General features: G+C 44.3%; 1 long non-coding RNA gene and 1 pseudogene across 1 annotated transcript; both read left to right on the top strand.

The window, feature by feature from the left end:
* The first annotated feature begins 433 nt into the window (after nucleotides 1–433).
* LOC112659041 (transcription factor BTF3-like) lies at nucleotides 434–1,447 on the top strand (annotated as a pseudogene).
* A 1,456-nt stretch (nucleotides 1,448–2,903) lies between these two features.
* LOC112658962 (uncharacterized) lies at nucleotides 2,904–5,901 on the top strand. The gene is made up of 2 exons (XR_003136061.3): nucleotides 2,904–3,645; nucleotides 5,162–5,901. It is a non-coding gene; the product is annotated as an uncharacterized LOC112658962 (long non-coding RNA).
* The last annotated feature ends 1,722 nt before the right edge of the window (nucleotides 5,902–7,623 follow it).

Genomic DNA, 7,623 nt, shown 5'->3' with positions numbered 1-7,623 from the left:
CAGAATGGACAACTGTGGGTAGAAAATGAATTTAAAATTGCTTTTTTAGGGTTGCCTGGGTGGTCCAGGCTGTTAAACGCCTGATTCTTGGTTTCGGCTCAGGTCATGATCTCAGCCCCACCTCGGGCTCCCTGCTCAGTGAGGAGTCTGCTTATCCCTCTTCCTCTGCTCCTCCCCCTGCGCGATCTCTTTCTATCTCTCTCAAATAAATAAATATATAAAAAATATTTTTAAATGGTTTTTAAACTCAGAAAGTCCTACAAACCTGTAAAATCTTTTACTGGGAAAACATACAAACTAGCAAAAAATATAAAGAACTGATTTTACATCCCCACGTCTGTGCACCTAATCTCAGCGGGGTCCACCCTGAGAACCCGGAGCTCCAACCCTCCTCCCCCGCCCCGCCACCCTATCCCATTTCCTCTCCACCAAGATGAAAGAAACTACCCTGAACCAGGAGAAACTTGCCAAACTGCAAGCACAAGTGCTCAGTGTTGGGAAAGGAACTGCTCCCCAAAAGAAGGTGGTTCACAGAACTGGCTACAGTGGGTGATGAAAAACTTCAGTTCCCCTTAAAGAAGGTAGGGTTACACAGTATCTCTGGTATTGAAGAGGTGAATATGTTCACAAACCAAGGGACAGTGACCCAAGGTAACAACGCTAACGTTGAGGCATCGCTGGCTGAGAACACTTTCACCATCTCAGGCCACCCTGAGAAATGCTACCCAGTATCTCAAACCATCTTGGTACAGATGGTCTGACTGGTCTCAGAAGTTTCACTGAAGCTCTGCCCAAACAATCCATGGATGGAAAAGCACCACTTGCTACTGGAGACGAGGAGGAGGAGGATGGAGTTCCAGATCTTGTGGAGAATTTTGATGAAGCTTCCAAGAATGGAGCAAACTGAATTGACGCAACTTCTGAAGAAGATAAAACGTGAAGAAGTTACTGGGAGCTGCTGTTTTATGTTATGACTGCTTTTTAAAATTTTGTTCATGGATCTGATGAAATCTAGATCTCTGATATTTTTAAGCCCAAGCCCCTGAGACACTGCAGCTCTTTTCAATTTTTGCTTCTTCACAATACATTCTTTGCAGCTAACTATGCTAAAGAAACCTGGGAATAAAGTTTGGAACAAGGTTAGTATAGTTCTTTGCCTAGAATACAGATTGATTGATTGATTGATTGATTGATTGAAGGGAAATCCAATGCAACATACACTTATTGAGAGCCAAATATGCAGAACAAACATTTCAGGAATTAAGGGCTAAGCCTTTTCTATCCAGCTGCAATGATTTCCCTCATCCTCAGCTTTGTTCTTCACCAAGCCAACCAGATTCATGGGCATGACTTTCCATGGGGCGTTGAATGTTCTAGTTTGAATATTTTCTCTTCACTTGCTCTGGAAAAACATCCTCCCACAAAAGATGTTTAGATTAAAGGTAGTTGTAAGGATGAAACAAAATAAACCACCACCACCAACAAAACAGAGAGAAAAAGCAGAAGTAGATTAAAGGCAGAGAGTGTAACTGAAGTGGTAGGTTCTTGTGTGTGTGTGTGTGTGTGTGCGCGCGCAGCGCGTCTATCATTCTTTTTATTTTTTCTTTTTCTTTTTAAAATATATTTTTATTGGAGTTTGATTTACCAACATATAATATAACCCCCAGTGCTCATCCTGTCAAGTGCCCCCTCAGTGCCCGTCGCCCAGTCACCCCGTCCCCCCACCCACCTCCCCTTCCACTACCCCTTGTTCTTTTCCCAGAGTTAGGAGTCTCTCATGGTTTTATCTTTTATTTCATTGGCACATTGATTTGTACACAGAAAGCAAAGTTGTTTATAGAAAGCTAATCGTGGCATGTAATATGGCTGGTAATCTTTGATGAAATTTGATTAAAGATTTTAAATGGCAAAGGAAGATGAAAAGAAAGGGAGAAAGAGAAAGAAAGAAAAAAAGAAAGAAAGAAGAAAGAAAGAAAGAAAGAAAGAAAGAAAGAAAGAAAGAAAGAAAGAACAAACTGCTGTGACCCTGCATATCTGGAGAAACTCAAATTGGCAAATAACCCTTAGACGCTTTCTCCAAATATACTTATTTTTAAGACAAAAATGGGATCCTTCCATATAAATTTTCACCCCACATAATTGAATTTATTGAGTCTTCATTATTGACTATGTAGTTTGTTTCTATATTTTTGCTGTTACAAATTTTGCAGAGCAGAAATCGCTGTGGAGATTTGAGGGGAAAAAATGTATGGGGGAAAAAAAATTCTACAAAATGGGCAAAACTGCTTAGAGGTATATAAGCTTCAACAGAAACCACCCTCCGTGGTAGATCAAAAGGATCACTACACACCCAGTCCCTGGGAATTATTATTATTTTAATGTTTTTTAGAGAGAAAGAGAGAGCAGGAGAGCGCAAGCCCACATGCACATGCGCTCAAGTTGAGGGAGCGGAGAGGGAGAGAATCCTCAAGCAGACTCCCTGCCCATCGTGGAGCCCCCTCCATGCAGGGCTCCATCTCACAACCCCGAGATCATGACCTGAGCAGAAACCAAGAGTGGGGTGCTTAACCAGCTGCACTACCCAGGCACCCCCCAGGAATTATTATTTTTGATCAAATTAAAATTCCAATCAAACTTCCATTTTACCAGCTGGTTTCCCTCTGGTGTACCCAGCACCCCATTTCCTCATGTCTTGGCCTCCCCCATCTCTCTTGTCCCGTGTGCTACTGCGTTCCCTGCCAGCCCAGCATCTCCCTTGTCTCCTGTCTTTCTAGAACACCTGCCCTGCAGGTTTCCTCTACCATCCACTTTCTGCCCTCCTGCCTGCTGAGCACTGCTGGAGAAAAACCAGGTGTCACTGGGTACGTTTGCTCCCCAGCATGGACTGCCCTCCCAACCCTGCCCCTACCTTCCACCCTAACACAAGCCTCTTGTGTCTTCCCTCTTCCCAATCTCCATGATTCGTTTATCCTGCCTGCTGGCTGCATGGCCCCAGCTGTACTCCTCCATCCCATGAAGCCTCTGATTCTCAGTTTGTGAAATAAAGGTAACACTGGCTTCCTTTGACAGGAAGCGGGAGGAAGAATGAAGTTTCTAATACACTCGACAATGAGGGAAAAAAAGATTTCCTCCTGGAATTAAACTAGAAAACTCTCAACCAGGGGAGGGGATTATGTCTGTGGCCTTTAAACCAGAACGCTGTCTTGTCAATGCGTGTTGCAGTGATTGGGCAATGTGCAGGATCCAAGCAGAAGGGGGGGTGTAGCGCGCAGCCCACAAACCAGAGTGGCACATAGAGGCTTGGAAGACAGCAGATTCCCCTCCGAGGGTCCTGAGGGTCTACACCACAGGCCCCGGGCTTTTGCACACCCACTCCTGCTTTGATTGGGGGTGGAGAGACCCAGCCCAGGCTCTGTCTTTGTTCTCAGGACCCTTCCCCACTCAGCTTGCGGGAGAGCCGGACGCTATCAGAGGCACTCGGTATAAGGCCATGTTCTTTCTTCAGTGTTCAATGAACATATCCTGTCTCATCAACGACTTCCCCTCCTGTTTTCCAGGAACCACATCGTGAGTGGGCCTGAAAGCTTGGCCAAGCCTCCCTCTCCCCTTGGTGCCACTGAGACGGAGCACCCACTTTGCAGTCAGGTGTGTATGCTCCCCTCCTGGCTGTGCCACCTGCTAACTGTGCTCATGACAAAGTCATTTCACCTCATGAGGGGTCCCCTGGAAAAGAGCTAATACACCTGATCTCAAACAACACGGATTTGAACTGCGGGGGTCCACATACACGTGGGTTCTTTTTTTTTTGATAAATACAGTGCTGTAAATTTATTTTCTATTCCTTATTTACTTATTTAGTCATTAAAAGTAATCTCTACACCCAACGTGGGGCTCAGACTCATAACCCTGAGATTAAGAGTCACATGCCTACTGACTGAGCCAGCCAGGCGCCCCCTTTATGATTTTCTTAATAACATTTGGTTTTCTCAGGACTCCTGGGGGGGCTCAGTGGTTGAGCATCTGCCTTCAGCTCAGGGCATGATCCTGGAGTCCCAGGATCGAGTCCCACGTTGGGTTCCCCACGGGGAGCCTGCCTCTCCCTCTGTGTCTCTAGTGAATAAATAAATAAAATCTTAAAAGAAAAAAAAGCGTTACCCAAATAAAAGCCAGTCCCTCCCCTCCCCTGCCCGGTTTATATGTGCGGTAACAAAAGACCAGTGGACACTACTCTAGAAACTTTGACAAAAAAAAAAAAGTAGATCATTAGCATATTTTCCTTTTAAGGGCAAAATGCAGCATTTCGCACAGTGATTCAGGTGGAAACTTTCTCAGACTCTAGTATGGATGCCCCTCCCCACCCACCCCGTGGTTCCTAAGAGAGAAGAGGTTAAAATCTTGTCCTCTCTCACTACCCTGCTACCCTTGGCCCTGTGTCCCTGCTGGAAAACTCCCTGGGGCTTCGGCCCCCACACCTGGCCCCCAGGCAGCAGCCGAGCCAGCCCCTGCTTCCTACTTCTCCCTCAGGCTCCTGAAAAGGCGGCATCCAAAGGTTTTCAGAGCCCCTGACAAGTGTGATTCTTTTCTCACTCATAGGCTACATGTTTGTGTGTCCCCAAATTCCTGTGTTGAAGCCCTAACTCCCAGTGTGACGGTAGGAGGAGGTGGCGTCTTTCAGAGGCAGTGAGGTTGAGGTTACATCACGAGGACGGGGCCTCCAAGATGGGATCTGGATGCTTACGTGAAGAGAAAGAGACCAGAGCTCTCTCTCTCCATCAGGGAGCAAGATCGCAGCCGTCTACACCCCAGGAAGTGGGCCCTTTCCCCAAGAACCAAACGTGCACTTTGATTGTAGACCTCCAGCCTCTAGAATTGTGACCAATGAGACCTCACGCTCCTGCTGGGGCGAGCCATTGCCTGTGTGTCTGAACCAAAGTTCCTTCCACTGAGAATCCAGTCTCACCGCTTCCCAGTCACTGCGCATCTTCCTGCCTCTGGGAAGGGCCTGCTCCCTAGGGTTGTACACATCCTTGGTTCGTGCCCTGACCATCTCTTCCTAGTTGTTACCTGCCTCTAGCAAAGTCTCCAATATGTCTAGTGCACTTTTCCTACCACCCCCCCTTTCTCCTTCTGCTAGGCTGAAATGCTTCCTGGTTGCCCACAGGCTCTAGAAGCAGCAATGCCTTTTGAGAAGCCTTCGGATTCCGCAGCTCGGTGTGAACCTGCGAATTGGGTCTTTGTGTGACCTTAAACCTAAGCCTCAGTACGTTTGGACCAGCCATCTGGAGTAGGAACGACTCCCCAGCTTTGGAAATCCTCACCTCTAAAGTGGAGCTGACCCCCCACAAACCTAGGTCTTCTCCAAGCCAGCCCTGGAAACGAACCCTCCCAAGACAGGACTGGTTCCTTCCAAACTGCAATTGAGTGAGTGCTCCAGCCCTGAGCACGTTTGTCTTATGGCCAGAATGTCCCCCTTCTCACCGAGGGCTGATGGCCACGGCTCTGGGAATGGCCTCACCCTAGGACTGACGATCTCTGTCCTAATGTCATGCCATACTTCAGTTAGGGTTTTTGCCTTGACCATCATGAGAATGGCGTGTACTTTTCTTTGGGGCAAATTTATTAGGTATCATGACTGTGCTGGCTCATTCAAGAAATTCGAAACCTTCCTTCATTTTCTATGCCCTGGATTCACTGGCCCTAAGGATTTGGTAAAAATTCCCCATGTGGACTTGCTGCTATTTTGGACAGGAGGTTTCTGCTCTTTTTCCCTATTTCTCCTGTGATAGTTGGTCTCCTTAAATGTTATAACTTGTCTAAAGCCCATTTTAAACAAATTATACTATCCTTCAATAACTTCTTGATCCAGATTTCCCAACTTATTTGATAAAACTCAACAAAGTTTTCTCTCTTTTTTTTTTTTTATTTATGATAGTCACACACAGAGAGAGAGAGGCAGAGACTTAGGCAGAGGGAGAAGCAGGCTCCATGCCGGGAGCCCGACGTGGGACTCGATCCCGGGACTCCAGGATCACACCCTGGGCCAAAGGCAGGAGCCAAACCGCTGCACCACCCAGGGATCCCCAAAGTTTTCTCTTAATAGAAACTTAAGGGATGCCTGGGTGGCTCAGCGGTTTGGCTCCTGCTTTCAGCCCAGGGTGTGATCCCGGAGTCCTGGGATCGAGTCCTGCATGGAGCCTGCTTCTCCCTCTGCCTGTCTCTGTCTCTGTCTCTCTCTGAGTATCTCTCATGAATAAATAAATAAAATCTTAAAAAAAAACACTTTACTTTCCTCTGTGTCTGGAGCTAGTTGCTTTTATTCCATACTTTGTATATCTGTACTTTCTTCTTGTTTAGCTAATATCTTACCAATTTACTTTCAAATAATCAGCTCCTGGATTTATTTTTTTAATTCTGTTTTTCTGTTTTATTCTATGTTATTCTGTTTTGTTCTATTTCTAACTTCTTGCATGGGTGCTTAATTCATTCTGTTTATTCTAATTCTTTAATTAATATGATCATTTAAAATCATGAGTTTTCCTCTTAGGAATGTACCTAAATCCCATGGGTTCTGGTTTGTCATTTTCACTTCTGTAGTCTTGCAGGTATTTTCTACTTTGTCTTTGTTTTCCTTTTTGATCCAAAGGTCATGTAAGCCTTTTAAAATTTCCAAGGAGTAGGGATGTTTCATTTTCTGTTTTGTCATTAATTTCTAGTTTTATTGAATTTCTAGTTTATTGACCATATAATATTATCCATACGGTTCTACTTATTAGGATACATTAAGATTCTATCTATGGTCTAGACTATGCCCAACCACGAGTGTTCATTCGTTTTTAAATAATGAGGCTCCAAAATATATTTCTTTATATAAGTAAAAATGGCAATGAAGATACTAAAGGATTATTTTTCAGTAATGGTTACTTTTCTGTGATGGCCAATGACTCTAATTCAGCATTTCATATTATTTCCTTGTTGCCACAGATGGTTTGAGGCAATTACAGAATTCTAAGTCCACTTATTCAAGTTGCTATTGTCCTATATACTGCCCTGCACTTTTTAAAAACATTAATGTTTGGCATTTTAAACGGCATCATGATTTTATTTTATTTTATTTTATTTTATTTTATTTTATTATTTTTTATTTTTGGCATCATGATTTTATTTATTTATTTATTTATTTATTTATTTATTCATTTATTTTTTCATTTTTGGCATCATCATTTCAAACTCGTTCACAATACACCAAGTTTAAACATTTATTGGGTCCTATCTATAAAGACATCGTCCTCGCCCTCAAAGAGTTGACTCGATTGGTAGTTTACAATTGGGGCAAAAATTCAGAAAGGAATGTTTTCATCTTTTAATGTCACATAATGATCTGTGTGCTTTATTTATCTTTCCTTCAATAAATAGCAGGCCTGGCAAAAAAATATTAAATAAATAAATAAATACATACATAAATAAATCGTGAGGCTTTAATGCCACTTGCGTTGTGTTGTGTGACCCCTCGTTCAGCCACCGACGTCGGTGCAGTGGCTTTGCAGCAGCCTGTCCGTGCACCTGCCTACCTGGGCTCCGCACCAAGGGGACTCCGCGGGCTCCCAGGCCGTTTGTCCTCCTCGC

Source organism: Canis lupus, chromosome 2 (genome assembly GCF_003254725.2).
Source record: "Canis lupus dingo isolate Sandy chromosome 2, ASM325472v2, whole genome shotgun sequence".
In the NCBI taxonomy this organism is placed as follows: Eukaryota; Metazoa; Chordata; class Mammalia; order Carnivora; family Canidae; genus Canis; species Canis lupus.
Note: the sequence above shows the minus strand (reverse complement) of the source record. Positions and strands in the feature narration are given on the sequence as shown.